Raw genomic sequence first — 26,642 nt, forward strand, 5'->3', positions numbered from 1 at the left:
CTTAGAGCATGAAACTGTTTGCAAATGTATATGAGAGGGTGAATAAAAGAATTTTGAGGAAGAATAACAAAAAGGGGGGATTTGCCCTACAAGATAGCAAGATATTATAAAGCAACAGTAATTAAAACAGTTGGTGTAAAAAAAAGATTAATGGGAGCAGAAAAAATTTCAAGCACAGACTCTTGTATCTTTTGGGAATTTGCTTATGACAGATATTTAAATGGTGAGGGGCACCTGGGTGATTCAGCTGGTTAAGGGACCAACTCTTGGTTTCTCCTCAGGGACCTCATGGGTCTGTGTGGTAAGCCCCACCTCAGGCTCTGTGCTCAGCAAGGATTCTGCCTGGGTCTCTCTCTTTCTGCTCCTTGTCCCACTCACATGCATGCAGGTGCATGCTCTCTCTCTCTCAAATAAATAAATCTTTTTTAAAAAAAAGTGGTGAGAAGATGGATAGTCCAAAAATAATATTGGAATATTTGGATTGAGATGAACAATGCAATTTATATCCCTACCTCACCTTATACACAAAAGTAAGTTTCAAACAGATTAAATATCTAACTGTAAAGCATTTAATTTTAAAATTACTAAGAAAGACTAAAATTACTAAGAAGGAGAGAATGTCTTAATAACTTCAGGAGCAGGAAAGGCTTCCTTTTTTAAAAGAAATATTTATTTATTTATTTATTAGAGAGAGAGAGAAAGAAGGGTGGGTGGGGAGAGGGAGAGTATTAACCAGACTCTGTACTGAGTGTTGAGCCCAACGTGGGGCTGGATCTCTTGACCCTGAGCCAAAAGCAAGAGTCAGTTGCTTAACTGACTGAGCCACCCCGGTGCCCCAGAAAGGCTTTCTTAAGGCCAAAAAATGAGCAGAAATAAAGTCTAACTGAATATAAATTCAAATTCTGCACCAGAAAACAATTAAAAATTATAAAATGGGGATGTTTCTAGGAAAAAGTTTCTATGGCTGGGGTTGAAGAGGTTGCTGCCTGTTTTCTCTTCAAGGATTTTGATGGATTCCTGTCTCACACTGAGGTCTTTCATCCATTAACTGAGGGGTTTCTGGGAAGCTGGGAGGGGAGAGATAGGGTGGCTGGGATATGGATACTGGGTAGGGTATGTGCTGTGGTGAGTGATGTGAATCATACAAGACTAATGATTCACAGACCTGTACCCCTGAAACAAATAATACGTTACATGTTAATTAAAAAGAAAAAACAAAAACAAAAAATTTTTAAAAATTTATACAATAAGGGCAAACTTAGAGAAATTAACTATGTAATATTCTATTTTATAACTAAGTAATATATAAAATAAAATTTAAATATAAAATATATTTATTTTCTAAAAATTTTTTATAAGATTTTATTTATTTATTTGACACAGAGAGAGAGAGAGAGAGTTTGCAAGTAGGCAGACAGGCAAGCAGAGAGAGAGAGAGGGGGAAGCAGGCTCCCTGCTGAGCAGAGAGCCCAATGCGGGGCTGGATCCCAGGAACCTGAGATCATGACCTGGGCCAAAGGCAGAGGCTTAGCCCACTGAGCCACCCAGGTGCCCCTAAAATAGTTATATTTCTAATTATAAAATAGAATAGTATATAATATGTATTTATGTATATAAAATAAAAGGCAAGGATCAAAAGTTTTCAGCATTCATTTAAACAAATTAAAGTATGTTAAAAAATAATATAAGGTTAGATAAAAACTAAGCAGAAAATTCCTAGGAGAAACCAAAATGACCAATAAAAATATGATAAGGTGCTCAACCTTGTAAAAATAAGAGAAATACTGGGGCACCTGGGTGGCTCAGTGGGTTAAAACGTCTGCCTTTGGCTTAGGTCATGTTCCCAGGGTCCTGGAATTGAGCCCCACATCGACTCTCTGCTCAGCGGGGAGCCTGGTTCCCTTCCTCTCTCTCTGCCTGCCTCTCTGCCTACTTGTAATCTCTGTCAAATAAATAAATAAAATCTTTAAAAATAAATAAATAAATAAATAAAATCTTTTAAAAAAGTAAGAGAAATACAAATTAAAGTATTAGTGAGCTAGCAGACTGGCAAAACGTTAAAAGCTGGCCAATATCAAATATGGGCAAAATTGCAAAGAAACAGGTCTTCTTACAGTGTGGGAATGTAAAGTGATAATGATCACATTGGAGAGCATTGGCCTCAAATTGCTAAATTTGCTAAAATTGATCTAACATATCCGTTACATGTGATACAAGGAGGAACGCATAAGAATGTTGTTTGCAGCATTGTTTGTAACAGCAAATATTAGAAACAACATAAATGGCAACCAATAGGAGGATGAATAAATATATAATATAATCATGCAAGATAATATTTTACAGAAGTTAGCAAAAATAAGCTAAAATTTTTTAAAATGAAAAAAACAAGTTGCACAGTGATATGAGGGGTAGACACAAGCCAATCTATGTTCTCTATAAGTACATGTACGATTTTTTAAAAAATAGATGTATGTCAACTTTGCCTTATGACCAAGGTAGAGTAACAGGAAGCAGATTTACCTTTTACCTGAAATAAGAACAAAAACCCCAAGTAAAATATATGAAACAAGAGTTTTTAAGGCACTACACAACAGATAAAAAATGTCAATGATTTCTAAGAGCCAGGATATATGCAAGATGATTCTTATAATTGTCCCAGCTTACTGTCTAAGGGAATTTCCCAGTTGCAGTGCAGAGAACGGGAATGCAGATAAATCCCTATGACTCCCTAATGTGAGGAGATGAAGCTAGAAGTCACAGGACAGAATGCTATAGAGACTCCACAGAAGGTTCCTCAGAGATCCATGGAATGTCCCTCTTGACTACTCAGCATAACATTTACTGATGCAGGCATTCATGTTGGAAATGACCCAGAGATGGAGAAAGGATGATTAGAGGGACAATGTCAGACAGTTAGAGGGGACAATGAGTGGTGCTCACTCAGAGCCACGAATAGTGCTTAGTCCTACCAACAGGACTAGAAAAACCTTCTATTTCATAGGAATTTGGCAGAGTTCACACAAGAGTCTTGCCTCAGTAGTAGAGAAGAATTAGGAGAATAATTATCCCTGGACTGATGGACCACTGCCCCATTTCCACCCAACAAATCTTAAAAGCAAGACCCAAAAGGATCAAACTCTTTTCAAGTAACTTAGCTGCATCCTGAAAAACTCAATAAACACAAATATAAAATATAGAAATACAAAAATATCCAATACCCAACAAGGGACATGCACAGACTATGACATAAATATGAACATAATAATTGATTTTGTTTATCCATTTTGCACAATTAACTGGTGGTTAGCATATTTGAAATAGATATGAGACTTTTCCTGTCTGAGATTATATACCAACCATTCCTTTGTGTCACACTGTTTTGATCTCCTTTAAAAGGAAAATAGTTTCATGCTATTGTCAATTATTTTTATCCAATCTGGCTTTCTTTGGGGAACTGGGGAGCATTAGGAAGAGAGGAAATAATGAAGAGGAACAAGGAAGTGCACCGAGAGGGAAGGTAGAGGGCACCAAAGGCAAACACAAGTACAGAGGACCTGTGCATGAGCCATCTCAAACCAACATCTGTTCCAGCAGTTTCTGGGGAAGAAACGTGTACTTTTTTTTTTTTTAATTGAAAAGCCAATTTTATATCTATGATAGACAAAACATTATACATAACAGGATAATATAAGGCAAAAGCTGCCTTTTGAGAGTTTTGGTGACATTTATGTGTCTGAAACGTGTACTTTTTTATCACTAAGTTACAGTTGACACAATTAGCATGGAGAAAAATTTAATTCAGTTGAAACAGAAAAATTTAATTCAGTTAAAACAAAAAATTTAATTAAGTTGCACATTGTAGAATATAATTTCTCATGGATTAACAGAATTTAATTGACCTTCCTTTTGTGATTATTAAGAACTTGCATTTTAGAAATGCATATCACCAGCATTTCCATACAAACTTTCTCAGTTTCAGGACTCCTTACTTCTTCTTCTTCTTCTTCTTCTTCTTCTTCTTTTTTTTTTAAATATTTTATTTATTTATTTGACAGAACACAACTAGGCAGAGAGACAAGCAGAAGGAGAGAGAGAAACAGGCTCACCACTGAGCAGAGAGTCTGACGTGTGACTCAATCCCAGGGCCCTGGGATCATGACCTGAGCAGAAGGCAGTGGCTTAACTGACTGAGCCACCCAGGAGCCCCAAGGACTCCTTACTATTCAGTTGAGAGAATGGGGTGTCACTTAACTTGTTTCAACAGGCAACTCCTTATGATACTCAGACATTTTCCATTTCAATCAGTGAAAAGACTTGGAAGTGTTGAAAGAGGACTACTAATCCTCATGTGTCTCCTCCCCCAACCTCCTTTCCCAACCAAAAGATCCAATCAGTCATGAATATTATAGTCATTTTCTTAATCGATTTTGGGATTAGGGGTTTATAGATGTAAACTTGGATATAAAAAGAAAATAATCCAAAGAAGAATAATTTCAAGTGCGTGAAGATAATCATTTCAGCTGAAGTATAACTAAGAAATAAAGGAAGAGTAGATGCACCTTCGTGTTCAATAATAGAGTGGTTGAATTATGATACCTTAATGATGATCACAAAAGTATACTGATACAACAATAAAATCATTATTTTGCTTTCAAATACTTAAAGCTTTATAATGGCCAGCATGGAGCCTGAAAGTCTTCCCCACTCCTCCCTGACAACAAGTAAAAAGCTCAACAAACTGGAAAGTCAACAGCCCTCCTTAGATCCATCAGAGAAGTGGGGTCACAGGGCAAAGCACTGCCTTCCAACATTGGAGAAATCAACAGGCCCGTATAGAAGATTACAATCTACCAGAACAGAAAGCCACACACAGAAACCTTCACTGGAATTCGTAGGAAGGCAGGAAAACCTGGACTGTAATTGTTCAATTGCTGAAGGCTCAGTGTGGGTTTCTGAGAAATAAAAACTCCAGGGGGCAGGGGGATGGGGAACCACACATTTTTAGGAATTTTACCTCATGAGTTTGACCAGGTTCTCACAGCAACTATCAGTAGCAAGAAGTGAATTGGAATCATTTTGAAATACTCAGAGCATTCTGTTATTAAAAAGGCTTCCCTCTCAGAGGAACTATTCTACCAGAGTCTAAACTACTGGTGTTTTATCACAGCCTAACCAACCCAGAGGAAGGAAATGTCCAACCTCAGCTGGCTCTCACCATCCACATGGGGGAAAGGAAAGACCCAAGTCCAACCTACTCTAGCAATTTTGTCTCATCTCAGGGCAAAAGTGGACTGAGAAGCATTTGTGAGGTTCACACTCCAGAGACACAGACTCATCAGAAGACTGAAACCAAGTAATAGGACTACAGAATGCTTCCTCACCCCAACACTCACCACCACATTACTAAAGGCTGGCGTATGAGAGGCCTATGTGCCACAGTTCCTTTTACCTGGTACATCATGTCTGGCTATCAAGAAAAAGTTACAAGGCATACTAAAAAGGCAACACAATTTGAAGAACAGCAATGGCAAGATTGTTGGAATTATCAACCAGAGAACTGAAAACTCTGATCAATATGGTATGGGCTCTAATGGATACAGTAGATATCAGGCAAGAGTGGATTGACAACTTAAGTAGGAAGAAGTAAGTTCTCAAAAGAAAAATTTTTTAAATGCTAGGGGAAAAAAAACACTGTAGCAGAAATAAAGAATGCCTCTGATGGGCTTATCAGCATATGGGATATGGCTGAGGAGAAAAATTCAGAGCTTAGGATAAGACAGTAGAAAATTCCAAAATGGAAGAGAAAAGGTAAATAACATAGAAAAAGAAACTAGAACAAAATGTTCTGGAACTGAGATGTAGCTACAAAAGTTTTAACATACATGTAATGGGAATATCAGAAGAAGAGGGAAAGAAACAAAAGAAATATTTGAAGTGATAATGATTGAGAATTTTCCTAAATTAGTATCAGAGACCAAACCACAGTTCCAGGACTCTCAGAGAATACCAAGCAGGATAAATGACAAAAACCAAAACCAAGCAAGACAAACAAAACTATACTAAAGCATAATATATTCAAACTTCAGAAAAGCAACGATAAAGGAACAATAAGCCAGAGAATAAAAACACCTTACTTAGAGGAATAAAGGTAAGAATTACATCCAACTTCTGCTCAAGAACCAGGCAAACGAGAAGACAGTGAAGTGAAATATTTAGTGTTGAGAGGGGAAAAGAAATGCCAGCCTAGAATTCTGCACCCTGAAAACTTAACCTCCGAAAGTGAAAGAAAATAAATATTTTCTCAATTTAACAAAAATTGAGGGAATTAATTGCCAGTGGACCTGCCTTACAAGAAATGTTAAAAGAAGTTCTTTAGAAGGAAAAAATAGAGGTCAAAAACTCAGACTTCCATAAAGAAAGGAAGACCATCAGGGAAGCAATACATCAAGGTAAAATAAAAGCTTTTATTTTTCTTACTTTTAGCTGATCTAACATTAATTTGTTCAAAATAATAATAGGAACAATGTACTTAATTATGTGTGTTTATATACATATATATGTTTAGTATGCTTATTGTATAAGTGAAATGAGCAATGATACAAGGGATATATGGGAGGAATTAGGATTACTTATGTTATTATAAGGTACTTGCGCTACTTGCACTATTTGAAAATGGCTTGTATTATTATATTGCGCAAGTCTAGGACAGTCACTAAAAAAGTTTTTTTTTTTTTTTAAAGTAATATAACTGATATGCTACAAAAGAAAATAAAATGGAATCCCATAAAATGCTCAATTGAAACTACAAAAGGAAAAAATAAAAATAAAAGAATAAAACTACAAAAGGTGGGGCACCTGGGTGGCTCAGTTGGTTAAGCATCTGCCTTTGGCTCAGGTCATGATCCCAGGGTCATGCTCTATTACAAAGTTGTCATCATCAAGATAGTAGGGAACTGTCCCCAAAACAGACATAGATCAATGGAACAGAATAGAGAGCCCAGAAATACACCCTCAACTCTATGGTCAACAAATCGTCAACAAAGCAGGAAGGAATGTCTAATGGAAAAAAGACAGTCCCTTCAACAAATGGTGTTGGGAAAATTGAACAGCCACATGCAGAAAAATGAAATTGGATCATTTCCTTACACCATATATGAAAATAGACTGGAAATGGATGAAGAAGCATAATGTGAGAAAGGAATCCATCAAAATCCTTCTGGAGAGAACAGGTAGCAACCTCTTTGACCTCAGCAGCAGCAAGTTCTTCCTAGCAACATCGCCAAAGGCAAGGGAAGCAAGAGCAAGAATGAACTATTGGGATTTCATCAGATCAAAAAGCTTTTGCCGGCAAAGGAAACAGTTAACAAAGCCAAAAGATGACTGTCAGAAGTTATCTGGGAGAAGATATTTGCAAATGACATACCAGATAAAGGGCCAGTATCCAAAATCTATAAAGAGCTTATCAAACTCAACACCCTAAGAACAAATAATCCAATGAAGAAATGGGCAGAGGACATGAACAGACATTTCTGCAAAGAATACATCAAAATGGCCAAGAGACACATGAAAAAATGCTCCACATCACTCGGCATCAGGGAAATACAAATCAAAACTAGAATGAAATACCAGCTCACACCTTTCAGAATGGCTAAAATGAACAAGTCAGTCAATGACAGATGCTGGCGAGGATGTGGAGAAAGGGCAACCCTCCTACACTGTACGTGGGAATGCAAGCTGGTGCAACCACTCTGGAAAACAGCATGGAGGTGCCTCAAAAAGCTGAAAATAGAACTACCCTATGACCCAGTGATTGTAGTACTGGGTATATAACCTACAGATACAAACATGGCATTCTTAGGGGCATATGCACCCAAATGTTTATAGCAGCAATGTCCACAATAGTTAAACTATGGAAAGAACCTAAATGTCCTTCAACAGATGAATCAATAAATAAGATGTGGTATATATGTGCAATGAAATACTATGCAGCCATCAAAAGAAATGAAATCCTGCTATTTGTGATGACGTGGATGGAACTAGAGGGTATTATGCTGGGCGAAATAAATCAATCTGAGAAAGACAACTATCCTATGATCTCCCTGATATGATGAAGTAGAGATGCAACATAGGCGGTTTCGGGCATACGAAAAGAAAAATAAAAGAAGATGGGATTGGGAGGGAGACAAACCATAAAAGACTGAATCTCACTAAACAGACTGAGGGTTGCTGGGGGGAGGTGTGTTGGCAGAGGATGGTGGGGGTATGGACATTGGGGAGGGCAGGTGCTATGGTGAGTGATGGTGAGTGCTGTGAAATGTGTAAACCTGGTGATTCACAGACCTGTACCCCTAGGGATAAAAACACATTATATGTTTATAAAAATTTTTAAAAATCCATTAAAGAAAAAACACATATTGCAAGCCCAGAGCTAATCTCATATTCAATCAAAGAAGTTTGAAAGTTTTCCCCTTAAAGAGCAGAAAAAAGACAAGTGTGTCCACTTTCACTACTCTCATTTGACATAGTACTGGATGTCCTAGCCAGAGAAACAAGGAACACAAAGAAATAAGAGACTCCAAAAAAAAAAAAAAAAAAAGGAAGTAGTAAAATTTTATTTTTTTGGATAACATGAACTTACATGTTAAAAATCCTAAAAACTTCACAAAAAATTTGAATAAACAAATTTAGTAAAGCTGCCAAATACAAGATCAATATATAAAAGACAAGAATTTTGTTTTGTTTCATTTTTTTTAATATGGAATGCTTCCCAGTTTTTCATGTCATCCTTGTTCAGTGATCACGCTAATCTTCTCTGCATCATTCTAATTTTAGTATATGTGCTGCCAAAGTAAGCTCAAGACAGGTGCATTTTAACACTCTAATGATGAACTATCTGAAAAAATAAAGAAAACAATCTAATTCACAATAGCATCAAAAATAATAAAATGCTTAGGAATAGATTTAACTAAGAAGATGAAAGATCTGTACTCCATAAACTATGACATTGATAAAGAAATTGAAGGAGACACAAATGGAAAGATAGCTCATATTTATGAATGGTAAGAATTAACATTGTTAAAATGTCCATACTACCGAAAACCATCTGTAAATCCAATTCCTATCAAAAATCCAATGTTAGGGGCGCCTGGGTGGCTCAGTGGGTTAAGCCGCTGCCTTTGGCTCAGGTCATGATCCCAGGATCCTGGGATCGAGCCCCGCATCAGGCTCTCTGCTCAGCAGGAAGCCTGCTTCCTCTTCTCTCTCTGCCTGCCTCTCTGCCTGCTTGTCATCTCTCTCTGTCAAATAAATAAATTAAAAATCTTAAAAAAAATCCAATATTATTTTTTTACAGAAGTAAGTAAAGAATCCTAAATTTTATATGAGACCATAAAAGACAACAAATAATCAAAGCAGTTCTGAGAAAGAATGAAGAAGAGAAATTGCACTTCTTGATTTGAAACTATACTACAAAGCCCTCATGCTCAAAATAATAAAGTATACTGGCATAAAAACAGACCAATAAACAAGTAGAACAGAATTGAGAGTCCAGAAATAAATCCTTTCATACAGTCACCTAATACTTGACAGGGGCCAACATATGTAATGGGTAAAGATAGTCTGTTCAATAAATGATATTTAAAACTGAATAGTCACATAAACAGTATGAAACTGGACTCATAAGTCTTAACTTGAAATAGATTAAAGACTTAAAGGTGATGCATGAAACTACATTTCCTAAAGGAAAACATAGGAAAAATTCTCCTTGACATTGGTCTTGCCAATAGTTTTCTGGATACCAGACCAAAAACACAAGCAAAAATAAATAAATGGTATTACATCAAACTAAAATTTCTGCATTGCCAAAAAAAAAAGAGAGAGAGAGAGAGAATGAAAACATAATCCACAGAATGTAAGAAAATACTTACAAATCTTAAATCTGAAAAGCGGTTAATAACCAACAGATTAAAATAGAAAAAAATATATAATTAAAAAAATAGCAAAAGGATCTCAATAGACTTTTTTTTTCAAAAAAGTTATATAAATGACCAACAGGAGCATTAAAAAGTGCTCAACATAAAAAACTCAGGGCAAAGTCATTATGTTGTTGTTGTTGTTTACCTCTGAAAAACACAGCAAGATATTACTACCTATTAGAATATATACTACCAAAAAATTGAAACTAACAAATTTTGGTAAATATTGGGGAAAATGGGGAACTTATGCACTGTGATAGGGATATAAATTTGTATGGAAAACAGTATGGAGATTATTCATATTATTAAAAGTAAAATTACCATATGATTCAGTAATCCCACTTCTAGGTATATATCTAAAGGAAACAAAGTCACTGTTCAAAGACATATCTGCACTCTTATGTTTATTATAAAATTATTAACTCTAAGCAAGAGATGGAAATAACTTCAGTATCCATTAATGGATGAATGAATAAAATAAGTATGGTAAAAATATACTATGGAATACTACTTAACCATGAAAAATTAAGAAATACTGCCGTTTACAACAGCATGGATGGATCTTGAAGGTGTTATACTAAGTGAAATATTTCAAATATTTTATATATTTTTATAATTTATGTATTATGATATCCCTTACATACAGAATCTGAGGAAAAGGCAAACTAATGGAAACTTAGAGTTGAGTTGACAAGGGGTAACCTGGGGTGGAGTAAGGTGGTCAAAGGGTGCAAACTTGCAACTATAATATGAAAAAGTTCTGGGGATCTCATGTACAGCATGATGATCATAGTTAATAAAATATACATACTTTTTTTATTGTGCTTCCCTTTATTAAACTTTGCATATATCACATTCTTACAAGTTGAAAGTTTATAGCAATCTTGTATAAAAGAGGTCTGCTGCCACCATTTTTCTAACAACATTTGTTCATTTTGTGTCTCTCTGTCACATGTTGGTAATTCTTGCAATATTTCAAGTTTTTTCATTATTATTGTATTTGTTATGGTGATCTGTGATCAGTAATTATGACCCACTGAAAACTCAGAACTAGTTTACTTAAGGTATATACATTGTTTTTCTTTAAAAACATAATGCTTTTGAACAGTACAGTATAGTGTTTATTTTTTATATGCACTGGGAAACATAATTTTTTATATGCACTGGGAAGCCAAAAATAATAATAATAATTTGACTTAGTTTATTGAGATAATCACTTTATTGAGGCAGTCTGGAACAAAACCCACAAGACCGCTGAAGTTTATCTCTACTATACTATATACATAAAAGTTGCTAAGAGAGTAGATCTTAAAATTCCTTACGATACATGCATAAAAAACAGTGGCAACTATACGAAATAGTAGATGTATTAACATTTTTATGTAGATTATATTGCAATAAAGATGTATACCAATTTATCAAATTGTACAAAATTTACACAACGTTAAAAGTTTGCAATGTTATAAGAAATCATTTCTTAAATTTACAAATTATAATATGTCGATTTTTTTTCAATAAAGCTGGAAAAAAACTTTTTGTAGAATTAATCTATTTTTCAAAAAAGGAAGTAAGGAAGTAGAAACTGCAACTAACTCTGAAATAATAGAATATAAAATCCATTTTCGTTATATACACTGTGACAAAAACTATTACTTAGTTTACAATGAAGGAGTATTTATGAAGCATGAAGGATGGTCTATAAATAATAAGGCTGAAATAAGGCTGAAAGAGCTCAGTTTTAAGGTTTAAATTTAAAATCTTCTTTTGAAATACTAAACTGACCACCCAGTTTTCCAAACATAAATGTCTTAACTGCATGAATTTATTTCATACAACTCTATAATCTAGTTTCATAAGAAAGCAGCATGCAAATTTTGAATAAGACAGACTTGCTTAAGTTTCTTTATGTTCAACAGTAAAGGATACCTCCCTAAAAATAAATAGAAGAAAAATCAGCATATTTATTATGATAATTATTATTCATAATGAGATTCATATTGAATTAGGGAATATATATCCTCAGAGGGGGTAAAGTAAAATGAAATTTATTTTGGTAAATGTGTCTATGAATAGTCAATACAATGCCTCAATATAAATGAATATTACCATTTTGAACAATTTAATTACTATTATTAGAATTTTTATAAGTATAAAAATAGCTATCATTTTAGCATGGAATATGAGACTCACATGCTCCATGCTTCATCACATCCACACAACAACTCTGCATAATAAGTATTATCATCACCATTTCAAGGGTGAAAAAACTGAGGCTAACACATTTAGATAACTGGTTTATGATTACATGGCTAATAAAGATGCATCATACTAATTTAGGCTTTATGATTTCAGAATTGTACTCTTTCCACTGCACATTCTATTACTCTGTAAATACTTGGCCTGTTTTCATTTAGTTCTTTAATTTTATTCATGTGGTGATTGCTTAAAGCTTCGTTTAAAGGAAGCTTAAAAATTTCATTTAACCAAAAGCTCCCAAGAATTAAAAATATCATGGATCTAATGTAGACATGGATATCATTAGTTAATGGGTAACTATATATTTTCCACTCTAGTGAGATAACAATCAGAGTATTTTTCTAAGCTTTAGTCTCTCAGTGTTAAAAAGGACTTTGTTAAAATAGAAATATTTAGACAAAGGTGATCAAAAGTCTGGATCAGGTCACCTTAAGATAAATATTAGGAAACTGAGGAAACAAATGGAGATTTGAACATTGAGCTATGATATAATGAATGGTTTCAAGTATTTAGTAGAGTATAGAAAAGCCCTTTAAAGCCTGGCCTTAGCCTAGCATTGCAGCTTCTGGGATATCTATCTATCTATCATCTATCTATCTAGATATAAATTTGAAAACTTTTTTAACTTAAAGATTTTGAGAAATAGAACATAATCAGCAGCATAGAAGATCTGTTTATGATAACAACCTAGCCCCTCCTCCCAGTTTGTTAATATTCTCTCTTATTTAATGTAACATTGTGCAAATAGACGACTACTGATCTGCTGTTATGAATGAAATAGCTATAATCATCTGTTTGCATATACTGGTGAAAATATTCATTTAGTTCCATGTTGTATTTCTAGGAATGAACCAAATTTTTATATTTATTTTTAAGTTTTCTAAATATTGTCCAACTTACCTCAAATGTTTTCATAATGGGCACTTTCATTCTTTCACATTCTTGCAAGACAATTTTACTGTTGCCCAATATGGTAAGTGTGTAATAGTATGTCATTTTAGGTTTTAATTTATTTTTAATTTAATTTAATTTAATTCCAGATTCATAATAAAGGTAAACAGTTTTTATATATGAGTGGCCATTTGGATTACCCTTTCTGTAAAGTACATGCTCAAATCTTTTGATATCTTAACATTGTGTCATACTGACTTCTTTAATAGTAGATTTTCTGAATGAACTTTTAGCTGTGTACCAGGTTTTCTCTATTTTATTTTAAACTTGTTTTCATTTCAAAATCTTTATATTTATTTTCATAATCTACTTTTACTTTTCCTTTGTCTATTATCTACCTATCTATCTTTCTATCTATCTATTTATTTGCAAGCAAGAGAGAACGAGCGAGTGAGAGCACAGGGAGGGATAGAAAAAGAAGGGAAAAGAATCTTAAGCAGGCTTCAGGCTCAACACAGAGCCCAACTCTGGGCTCTATTTCACAACCCTGACCTCATTACCTGAGCAAAAATGAAAGAAATAAAATAAAATTAAGGTGTTAAAAAACAAAAAAAGGAAAAAGAATTGGAGGTTTAATTAAGTGAGCCACCCAGGCACTCCTGTGGTATCTTAAATTAGCTGTCATATCTTTAAAGTTCTAGAGTATCCATTTGGTTCATTTATAAAATCTTTCTCAATATCATTTTTAGTTTCAGTTTTTTGTTCAATTTGCTTCCCCTCTCATTTCTTTGAGCAGAGTAATCAAGCCATTTTACAATCTTTATTGACATTTTAACATCATACTTAATCCCATTTTGTCTATCAAATCTTGTTAATGGTTTTTCTTTGTGTGCTTTGTTCCATTTTGCTATGTTCAAGACATTATATTTGAAACTCTTATTGAGTAGGGATAATTAAGAGCTATAATAATGGTATGGTCCTCCTTGGCAGGATTTTCTCTTATATCTGAGACTCTACAAGACAATCATACTCCAAATTCAGTGATTGACTTTCTCAGTTTACACAGAAGGCAAGGTAGGCTATAGTCTTATTTCTGCTTCTCCTTGTGCTTTAGGGATCTCAACTTAAATTTGGGTTGTACCAAAGTCCTCAAATTTGATTGCTGCTGGATTTTTAATTTTGTTTCTCTAGTATCAGGAGTCTATTAACAACACAGCTCAGTGTGTTTTAGCAGTTTCAAATGCTCTCATAGCTAAAATGGCTTCAGGGCATATATCTCTAGGCTCTCATTGTATTTCGTATTTTGGCCCAGGAATCCCTCACTTAATTTTTATAATCATTCTGATATTTTTAATTTTAAAAGCTATTTTGTCTGGATTTTTAGTTGTCTTAAGTAGGAGTTTTTAGATCACCATTCCTAGAAGCAACAACAAATATACATGAAAATGTCTGCAGTAGTTTATCACATCTTTATGGCTTTGAACTTCCATAAGCTGAGGCATCCTTCTCTAATCACTTAGGCAAACTCCAATTTACCCTTTAAAACAACACAAGAATTGCTTCATTTAAGAACATGTTCAGGGATGACTCTTCCCCACTGTTCTTACCAACATTCCCACACACTCTTTGCTACCCACACCTTGTTTATGAACTTTCATTAGGTATATCAGCGTGACCAGAATTTTGCTCTATTGTATTTTTGTCCTTTAGAGCTTTAATTAAATATGAATTCCATAGAAAGTCTGTCCCTTTTCTTTCAAACCTGGGTTAGTTATTTCTTCTCATTCTTTGTCAGAAGTTACTTTATTAGAGAAACTTACAGCTGCATTGTGACTTTGGACCCTTTAGAGTTTTTTGACTGGAAAAATTACCCATCCCTAAGATTTTTACGCAGCTTCCTAGCTGATATTATTCAGAAATCTGTTCAAAACAGACTTTTTCAGGGAGGCCTTTTCGACCACTCAGTTAAAAAGCCTCTTCTCAATCACTGCTCTTTTTAAAATGTGCTTATTTAGTTCAAATATGTATCACTATTAAAGAAAAACCAGTACGATTTTTTTTTTTTTTAAGTTGGCTTACCTATTATCTATCTCTCCCATTAAAATGATTCCTCTGGGCGGCGTTTTGTTGTGCTCACCTTAGGCCAGGCACTCAATAAATTGTCTCTGAATGATTGAATTGTTTGACTCCCTTGCTAGATTCTCAACTTCATGAGTCCAAGGATTGTTCTATTCAGTCCTTCTTTATCCTCAATGTCTGTTATATTGCAGTCACTTATGTGACTAATGGGAAAAATCACAGAAAGAAAGAGTTAAAACTACAGAAAAACCCTGTAGATTCAATAACACAAAGCTTTCAAAAATTATTTAGCCCAGGAATTGAATACTGGCTGCACTTTTGATTTTTTTTAAATGGTATTGAATTTAATTTAAATGGAAATACTTGAATGGTAGAATAATAAAAAAAATTATAAAAGCAACTTGCTCCTTAAAGTAAGAATTATATAGGGCATCTATTCTAGAAGCAAAATTTTCAAATGTCAAACATCTGAAAGCATAGAAGGAGAAGTAAGAGTGTGAATTGTACTTCAATGCTCTTTTCTTTATATTCAGCAAACAGCTTCATTCACACCTCTCCAATTTTTTCAACTCTTTTGACAAAGCCTTCAGAGGAGTTACTGCTGATGACAACCATCACAGCCTAACAGGAGAAATTTTATAAAGAAAAATAATAGCATGTTTTTCCCAAGTTGTTAAGGATATGGTGAAGCTCTGTCGGATTCAAAGGAGGAATGTGCAATTCCATGCTATATATCATAATAACTTATTTTAATAGTGGCTTTGCAATTTTTCAGATATATCCATTTACTGAAACCACTAACAAATAAACAAAAACAAACAAATTAACAGGGGTTCGAGACAGGAATTATCTAATCTAAAAATAGCACATGTTCACAGAATACACAACACATATCCCAAGTACATATCCCTATCCACATAGGTTTCAAGTAATAGTCAAAACAATAGTAAAAATGATTCAGACCCTACCAGCCAAATCATAAATGGGACCTTAACTGTAAATCCTAATCTTTAGATGAAAGTGGGTAATTGGGTGCTGAAGATACATTATAGAACTAATATGTTATAGAACTCCTCTGAAATGAGTCATTTATTCCATCACTTTTCCTGCACAGCTGCTGACCCGTGTTTTGGTTCCTGGAAATAGCTGCTACCCTGTCATACTTCTTAAAAGCACATATATTGATAACTCTACTCATTCCTCCATTCCTCTGTGACTGTCACTATGTTAAAATGTGGAGTCGGCTGACTCACTTGTGGTGGTAACTTGTAGAAATAATGAATTAGATGAGTTTGCAAAGTATTTTGTTATTTCTAAAATGCAAAAACCAAATTACATCGAAATCATAAGGGGTGTTTCAGGGAGAGCTGTAGGATGTGGTTCCTTGTGTAATCCAAAGATATTAGCTCCAACACATATTTAAACTCTCCTCTAGGAGCAACCTTAGTGGTAAAGCAAGAAGATAAACAGATGTATACACACCCTGGCACAAAATTATCACTTATGTTTGGCTTCCTAGTCTCCTCGTGTTATTTATCTTAACTTCTCTCTGAAATCAGGGAACACAGAATCTCAATCAGTTGACATTTTTCTACTGAATTACCCAATAGTATGATCATAACCCTAAGGCTTTTTAAAATTGTTTCACTCATAATCCCAAATCTGCTTTGCTTCCTCAGCTTAGTACAATGTAATTTGGTTTCAAAATGAGGACAGTTGTCAGTAATGCCACACTCATTAATCTATTTTACAATTCCATGTACTTAGAACTATGAAGATATGTTAATAACATCCATTCCAATAAGCCACCGTAAATTTATTGTAATGAAACAAGACCTCAAGAAAGAGAATTCAAAACCATCCATATATTTGCAATTTATTGCAATAAAGCCTTTATCAATAGACTTCCCTGTGCACATGGTGGTCAAATTGCTGGTGAAAAACAGCCAGATCTATTACAAGCTTTCTCATGGCTTCTAGGTAACCCAAGTGAGCCTTTATTGATACTGGGAAGGGATAAAGTAGGGAAGGGATAAACAGTGATGTAAGAATTGGCTAGACAAAAGTAATGTCTTTCATTACAAAGTGAGTATTTTAAAGCAAAAGAGCCTGTTGGGAGTATTGTTTTATAAAATAGTGATTTTTTTATTAACTTTTTAAAATTCAATTAGATAACATATAGTATACCATTAGTTTCAAATGTATATTTCAGTTATTCATCCATAGCATATAATAGCTAATGCTCAGTACTTACTGTTATAGCTTCTTGAAAGCAGAATTTTAACCCACTGAGCCACCCAGGCAGTCTTGAAAGCAGAATTTTAGATCACATTTTCTGATTACTTCCATGTAGTACAACACTTTCCTGCTAGCATCCTTCAAAAAATACTGTTTGTTAGAGGAATTTCTTTAATAATAAATAAATAGGAATTTATTTAAATTTATAAATATATAAAATAAATAGGAATTTATTTAAATGTATTTAAATATTGCAGAGTTTCATTGTTCATAAGTAAGGTGATGATATTATAGCCATTAGTTGGTAGCACTGATATATCACTTTCTTTTTACTTCTCAGTCCATTCTCTTTACACAAAATAGATATATATTTTAAAAGAATCTGAATCTGTGGCAAACTTTTAAAAAACCCTATACAGTAAAGTTTATCATTTTAAGTAATCTCAATGATCTTCCTCAATTGTGATAGTATATCCTTCTATCTAGGCCAGATATTGTATGAGGGATTTGAAGAGACATACTTTTCTAAATTTCACTTTTCTCATCTGCAAAATGCTTATCAGGATCCTACAATAAAATACACTTACAATTTTTTGAGGAAAATTTATTTATTTATTTTAAGATTTTATTTCTTTATCAGAGAGAGTGGGCAAGAGAGCAAGCACAGGCAGACAGAATGGCAGGCAGAGGCAGAGGGAGAAGCAGGCTCCCAGCCAAGCAAGGAGCCCGATGCGGGACTCGATCCCAGGATGCTGGGATCATGACCTGAGCCAAAGGCAGCTGCTTAACCAACTGAGCCACCCAGGCGTCCCTTTTGATGAAAATTTAATCTGTATAAACAATATATTTGCTGTAATGCGTGGTTCATGGAAAACATCTTATTTAATTATAAGCAACAACAGTATTAGAAATTAAGTAAATGTGTCTATAATATTTAATGTTTTAACACATAATTCCAATGCTTTGCCTTATTTTCTCAAATCCCTTTACCACTTTCACTGACAGGGTCAAATGTAATTTTTCTACTAGTAGCCAGCTCTTTGTCTTTTGTCAGAAAGATGCCCTTGTGAATTATTTATAATAGAGATATTAGCAATAATAATAATAATAATAATAAGTAGCAATGAAAATGTTAAAAAAAAGTTTTCTTAACTAATTAGGGTTCTTAGACATTAATTAGAGGAACCACCTCTGGCAAGCAAATTAATCTGCAAAACATTCCCAGAATTAACAAGTCAGTCAGATACAGAGTTGTCCGTAGACTGAAAGGTGAATCAAAAGGACTAGGTTTGGAAAATAGGCAAGGACAGTGAAAAAAATGATCAAATTTTTGGGCAAAATAAATTCTTAGGTGTCCTTTCAATGGAGTCCTGGGCATTATGTAACAGAAACTCTGGAGATTATCTCAATCCATTGGAGTCACCCCGTTTATTAGCTTGCTATTGACAAAGTTATTTACAAACTGTAGAGCAAGAGGTTGTAATGTAGAAAACTGATGGTAATGCACAAGATTCTTGTTAACAATAATGCAAGTTAATGATTTTTCATTAGAAAACATAAATTCTATAACCCAAATTATGGGCCCAGAGCACTTCTGCTGCACAACTCTGCTTATATCCCAAATTACCATGTGAACTGGTTTTAATATCTGCTTCTCTTATTAATTTTTGAATAAAAATTCTTGACACAAGTATTTTATAATTGTGTGATAATCATGCATTTAATTTCTTGGAGAACAAAACACACTTTAGCATAACTAGGTTTGTTCACAGAAATGATGTAATAAATGTAGAATATTGGACACTTGTTTGGTATTCTTTGCCATGATTTGCACTATCTAAAAAGAGATCAGTAAACTTGGACTGGAGTTAGTAGACATGGAAGAAAATAAAATATTACAGAGAAGAATACTCTGTGGTCCACAACCTAAACGGGCTGGGATTCCCATCATTTGGATCCCTGTAGCTTTACAAAAGTCAATTAAATTTTTGTATCTCTGATTAAAGTTGATTCCCCAGTACTTTTTCCAACATCTCTTGTATTGTTTCCCAGAAAAAAGGGATTTTGCACATGTATCTGCCTTTGTCTCTGGTCATGATCTCAGTCAGGATCCTGGGATCGAGCCTCATATTGGGCTTCCTGCTCATTAGGGAGTATACTTCTCAGTCTCTCTCTGCAGCTACATCTCCCTGCCCCACTCATGCTCTCTTTCTCTCAAATAAATAAATACAATCTTTAATTTTTTAATTAAAAATAAGATAAATAAAATAAAATAAAAAGTTTTTTCTTACTGCCCCATTTAGCTCTTTTTTTTGAGTTGTATTTAAAGCAGCATGAGAGAACATGAGGCTCTCAAACTTAAAAAAAAGGGAAAAAATTGAGTTTTGTTAAAATTTACGATCTTGTCTGCTAGACAAAAACGTTGGCTTTGTTAACATGTGAAAATTAACAAAAGAGAATAAGATATAATTCTAATAATTTTTGTAGAAATTAAAAATTTCCAAAAGCCCAGGGCCAGACGGCTTCCCAGGGGAATTCTACCAAACATTTAAAGAAGAACTAATTCCTATTCTCCTGAAACTGTTCCAAAAAATAGAAATGGAAGGAAAACTTCCAAACTCATTTTATGAGGCCAGCATCACCTTGATCCCAAAACCAGACAAGGATCCCATCAAAAAAGAGAGCTATAGACCAATATCCTTGATGAACACAGATGCAAAAATACTCAACAAAATACTAGCAAATAGGATTCAACAGTACATTAAAAAGATTATTCACCATGACCAAGTGGGATTTATTCCAGGGCTGCAAGGTTGGTTCAACATCCACAAATCAGTCAATGTGATACAACACATCAATAAAAGAAAGAACAAGAACCATATGATACTCTCAATAGATGCTGAAAAAGCATTTGACAAAGTACAGCATCCCTTCCTGATCAAAACTCTTCAAAGTGTAGGGATAGAGGGCACATACCTCAATATCGTCAAAGCCATCTATGAAAAACCCACCGCAAATATCATTCTCAATGGAGAAAAACTGAAAGCTTTTCCGCTAAGGTCAGGAACACGGCAGGGATGTCCATTATTACCACTGCTATTCAACATAGTACTAGAGGTCCTGGCCTCAGCAATCAGACAACAAAAGGAAATTAAAGGCATCCAAATCGGCAAAGAAGGAGTCAAATTATCACTCTTCACAGATGGTATAATACTATATGTGGAAAACCCAAAAGACTCCACTCCAAAACTGCTAGAACTTATACAGGAATTCAGTAGTGTCAGGATATAAAATCAATGCACAGAAATCAGTTGCTTTTCTCTACACCAACAGCAAGACAGAAGAAAGAGAAATTAAGGTGTCAATCCCATTTACAATTGCACCCAAAACCATAAGATACCTAGGAATAAACCTAACCAAAGAGGCACAGAATCTATACTCAGAAAACTATAAAGTACTCATGAAAGAAATTGAAGAAGACACAAAGAAATGGAAAAATGTTCCATGCTCCTGGATTGGAAGAATAAATATTGTGAAAATGTCTATGCTACCTAAAGCAATATACACATTTAATGCAATTCCTATCAAAGTACCATCCATCTTTTTTAAAGAAATGGAACAAATAATTCTAAAATTTATATGGAACCAGAAAAGACCTCGAATAGCCAAAGGGATATTGAAAAAGAAAGCCAACGTTGGCGGCATCACAATTCCGGACTTCAAGCTCTATTACAAAGCTGTCATCATCAAGACAGCATGGTACTGGCACAAAAACAGACACATAGATCAATAGAACAGAATAGAGAGCCCAGAAATAGACCCTCAAATCTATGGTCAACTCATCTTCGACAAAGCAGGAAAGAATGTCCAATGGAAAAAAGACAGCCTCTTCAATAAATGGTGCTGGGAAAAATGGACAGCCACATGCAGAAAAATGAAATTGGACCATTTCCTTACACCACACACAAAAATAGACTCAAAATGGATGAAGGACCTCAATGTGCGAAAGGAATCCATCAAAATCCTTGAGCAGAACACAGGCAGCAGCCTCTTCAACCTCAGCTGCAGCAACATCTTCCTAGGAACATCGCCAAAGGCAAGGGAAGCAAGGGCAAAAATGAACTATTGGGATTTCATCAAGATCAAAAGCTTTTGCACAGCAAAGGAAACAGTTAACAAAATCAAAAGACAACAGACAGGATGGGAGAAGATATTTGCAAATGACATATCAGATAAAAGACTGGTGTCAAGAATCTATAAAGAATTTATCAAACTCAACACCCAAAAAACAAATAATCCAATCAAGAAATGGGCAGAGGACATGAACAGACATTTCTGCAAAGAAGACATCCAGATGGCCAACAGACACATGAAAAAGTGCTCCATATAACTCGGCATCAGGGAAATACAAATCAAAACCACAATGAGATATCACCTCAAACCAGTCAGAATGGCTAAAATAAACAAGTCAGGAAATGACAGATGCTGGCGAGGATGCGGAGAAAGGGGAACCCTCGTACACTGTTGGTGGGAATGCAAGCTGGTGCAGCCACTCTGGAAAACAGCATGGAGGTTCCTAAAAATGTTGAAAATAGAACTGCCCTATGACCCAGCAATTGCACTATTTGGTATTTACCCTAAAGACACAAACGTAGTGATCCAAAGGGGCACGTGCACCCGAATGTTTAGAGCAGCAATGTCCACAATAGCCAAACTATGGAAAGAACCTAGATGTCCATCAACAGATGAATGGATCAAGAAGATGTGGTATATATACACAATGGAATACTATGCAGCCATCAAAAGAAATGAAATCTTGCCATTTGCGACAACATGGATGGAACTAGAGCGTATCATGCTTAGCGAAATAAGTCAAGCAGAGAAAGACAACTATCATATGATCTCCCTGATATGAGGAAGTGGTGATGCAACATGGGGGCTTAAGTGGGTAGGAGAAGAATCAATGAAACAAGATGGGATTGGGAGGGAGACAAACCATAAGTGACTCTTGATCTCACCAAACAAACTGAGGGTTGCTGGGGGGAGGGGGTTTGGGAGAAGGGGGTGGGATTATGGACATTGGGGAGGGTATGTGCTTTGGTGAGTGCTGTGAAGTGTGTAAACCTGGTGATTCACAGACTTGTACCCCTGGGGATAAAAATATATGTTTATAAAAAATAAAAAATTAAAAAAAAAAAAAGAGGGAAGGGTGATCCAGACCAGAATGTTGGAGTCGCAGTGCTTTGCTGGCATTGGCGTGAGATTAGAGAGGGAGAAATGAAAAAAAAAAAATTTCCTCCAAACTATTACATACAGACCCATTAAGTAAATTCATTCCAATGACTCAAACCAGCTTTTCTAATAGTAATTCATCTGTGTAAACAGGGTCAACCCAAGGAATTTATAAATATTATTATTTTTTTCCTGTATCTTCCACAGTCACATCTGGGTATATTGGTAGCAAGCCAATTATCTATCTTACAAGACATGATATCATAAGGAAGGGTATTCGGTCCATTTGGAATGACTGAAAATCATTGTAATTTTATCTTGGTGCAATAACTTGAGATGGCACAGTGTGGGTTATGAATATATTTTATTTTTTTACTGGGAAGAAGAGATTATAGAGATATTTCTTCTCCAAGAGAGACTGACAGGTGTTGATAGTTGCCAGGTCAATATCCATCTACTTTTTCCTTTAATATCAGAAAGCACTGAGGGATTGACAACAAGGAAACTTAAAACTTGTACTTTGCTTTTCCCCATCCTTTACTGCCATTATATAATCAAATCTAATAACTTCTTAGAGAAAGTTAAAAATTCCTGCATAGCCACACGTGAACACAAAGTCACTGATTTTTAGCAAACCTATAAGATAGTCAGACATCCATTCAATTTCTTTTTTTTTTTAAGATTTTATTTATTATTTGACAGAGAGAGATGACAAGCAGGCAGAGAGGCAGGCAGAAAGAGAGGAAGAAGCAAGCTCCCTGCTGAGCAGAGAGCCCGATTTGGGGCTCAATCCCAGGACCCTGGGATCATGACCTGAGCCAAAGACAGTGGCTTAACCCACTCAGCCACCCAGGCGTCCCTCCATTCAATTTCTTAACTGAGTCTCAAATGCATCCTGAGTTCTAACCTAAACCTAAGTTCTACTTCTTACACGTTGTTATAAGACCAAATTCTTTCAGTTCAGTATTTTGTAACATTTAAATATTAATCAATTGATGCTTTGTCTGTGAATTTCTATGAAAATAATTTGAATACAGTAGATTTATTGTTATATTTATAGATTTATAATCAAAGTTTCATCAGTTGAAGTTTTTGGAAATTTCAGATACAGTGATTAACCTAAAATGATACTGCCTCAAATACCTCTGATATCAAGGCCAACACCTGATTATAGCCAAACCTGTGGTGCATAGTTCCATGGGAAATTACAGTTACTTAACACTGATAGCATCTCATGTTCTCTCTCTCATTTTAGAATGTCTCCAACACAACCCAAAAGTGTACGAGAGTTAATGTCCTCTGAGGACAGCTCTCAGTGAAGTGGAAATAAGAACCATAGATAAAATTGTCAGTTTTCAGGTCTTCATGAGGACAACTTAAAGAGGTTTCTCAGGACCTTTCAGTAAAAGCAAGCCTTCATTTTCTATCCACAACAATTATATCAACAATGTACCTCTCTGACAAAGTTGCTTCTTCACTGTATCACTTTCCCATTCTTTTCTACCTTGGATTATCTCCCAGATAAACTAACAGTACTCAAATCCTTTGTCCTACTCTTTGCTCTCAGGATAAATGGAGCCAAAAGGCTTAGATTAATATCAAGTTCTGAATGGGATCTTAGAGCTATTTCTGTCCAGATTTTCATAAACATAGGGACCTTTGAATTATCAGGCTATAAATAAGTTCCAAGTGGAGGGGGCAAAAGCAAAAAGTAGAAATTTTTATGTTTGATTTTTAATCATGATTAATTGACATTATAAAGGAGTGGATCTTTGTAAAACAATGTCATAATGTAAGAAATAATTTGCATAGTCCTTTTGAGAATATTATCTATCTTGAATCTGCCTAAATGAACATTATTTCATCATTGACACAAGTAGATTGCTTAATGAAAAGTACTATACAGGAATTACTTTAAAATTCTTGAACTTAATCTTCAGAAATTAGAATTCAGAAATTCAGATTTGGCCTTCATTAAGTGAGACCCATTTGTGTGTGTCCTATACTAGCCTCAAATTTCTCATTTTCAGAACTGATCTCTTTCGAAGGGGCAATTGAAGCAGTATATTATTTAATTGAATTATTCAGAATTACGACAGTATCCCTATAAGCTGTTGTTTTTTTATTTTTCCTAGGATATCACTGATGAGAGGAGACAAATATTTGTATTAATGGCTGACTGGAAAATGATAATATCTTAATTTTCTTTCCTCAATATTAATAGAAAAATGTCTTGGGTTATGGTATAAAATTGAAATTAAATACTTCCTGCTATGGTCCTTTTATAAAGCTTATTGAGCCTCCATTTACCCACCTCTACCTGTTTTTAAAGTTTTCAAGTGCTTAGTCATTACTAAAAAATTTGTTTATATGTAACCAGTGCTCTATTCTCTTAGTATTGGTATTCTCAAGTTGTAGAATGAGAATGTCGTACGATATTGATGCCTAAATAAAAAATTGACTTAACAGAAAAAAAAATCAGGTGCCATCTAATTTCTTGTTTAATCCAGAACTTTGGTGTGCATTATCTTGAGGAATAGGATTTTGAAGTCCAGAGAGACTAACAGAAAACTGATCCAAATGTGTGTGTTTATATTTCTGCTTTTGTTGTAAAAATCAAAGTGTGATTGCTGGTTTAAAATGGTAAAACTAATAATGTTCATGGACTCTATTATAAATTTTCTAATTGTATGGGAAGAATCCAATAAACATAGAATTAATTGATTTGCAAATCCTCAAAGAGCTACAGGATCAGCTAGTGGTATGTTCTGATTCAACAGCATCAAAATGCATATGCAGCATTTTATATGTGTGGCTAATGGATATTTTCATGAATGTTTGCTAGCTAGTCAGCCAATACAGAGAAATATTAGGTAGGGTAATTATTCACAGTTGTGTTTAATAAAATGAGAGAAAATTATCAAATGACACTAATAATAATAATCCTATAGCAGGCTAAATAATTCAATGATAATTACAAGTATCAATCCAGCTTTCTTCCCTGATTATGACTCTTCTCTCCTTTATCCTAATGGGAGTAGCAGATTGTCTGCAATGAATTGTGAAAACCCAGCAGTGACTTTGGCAGTGAAGGCCTCCCATCAATTTTGATAGGTTAAAATGATTCTGGTTGGTCTTGAGCAAATGTGTCAATTTTTTTTTTCTGTGTGTGTCATAAAAGAAAGAAGCAATAGTAAATTCTTGCTGTTATTCCATGGAGCCAATAAAATCATACTGCCAACAAGAGGCTGTTGACACCGTAAGTGTAGTTAACTGTCTTGAAATACTGGGCCTCGAAATAAAATTCCAATATTTCACATAACCTCTTTTTTTTTTTAAAGAACAAAACAAAACAAAACAACAATACTGCTTACATATAGGGCCCTGCTGTTGTGTAACTATTTTTGAACATGTCTACTGTAAATGTATATATATATTATTTTTTCTGTGCAATAAATTCATTTAGAGATAAATTTGGATTGCAAATTATTTTGGAGGAGGCATGGTATTTGTGGCTAGTCTTACAAGTTAAATGGACTAAAAGAAAGAAGGAAAACATTTTTTATTACAGCATATTTACATCTGTCCAAAGTACTTATTTACTGTAATACTGACTAATGTATAATACTGTACACAAAGAAAGAAGTTAAATGAGTTATAATTCAGTCGAAGTATAGCTGGCCATTTTAAAACTTACCACTGAATCTTTCTGGTATGAAATGTGATATCTGGAAATCTGATCCAGTTCATTACATCAGGTCATTTGTATGTTCTTATTACCATTTTGATAGCATAGCACATTTTATAACCCAGACATTTTACAATGGAACTATGATGCATATATTTTCAAAAGTATAGACATACATGAAGCTATGAGGTCAAAAAAAGATGAATGTCCGTAGTACCATATAGACTCAACAAATAAAAGTGTCCAAGGCTCTGAGTGAGATTTATGAATATTGTATAAGATTA

At 34.5% G+C, this 26,642-nt stretch overlaps 1 non-coding gene across 1 annotated transcript; it reads right to left on the reverse strand.

The window, feature by feature from the left end:
- Positions 1-8,749: 8,749 nt before the first annotated feature.
- Positions 8,750-8,856, reverse strand: LOC131808692 (U6 spliceosomal RNA). Its single transcript, XR_009344900.1, has one exon. It is a non-coding gene; the product is annotated as a U6 spliceosomal RNA (small nuclear RNA).
- Between the last annotated feature and the right edge of the window lie 17,786 nt (positions 8,857-26,642).

The sequence above is a fragment of the Mustela lutreola genome, chromosome 9, assembly GCF_030435805.1.
Source record: "Mustela lutreola isolate mMusLut2 chromosome 9, mMusLut2.pri, whole genome shotgun sequence".
In the NCBI taxonomy this organism is placed as follows: Eukaryota; Metazoa; Chordata; class Mammalia; order Carnivora; family Mustelidae; genus Mustela; species Mustela lutreola.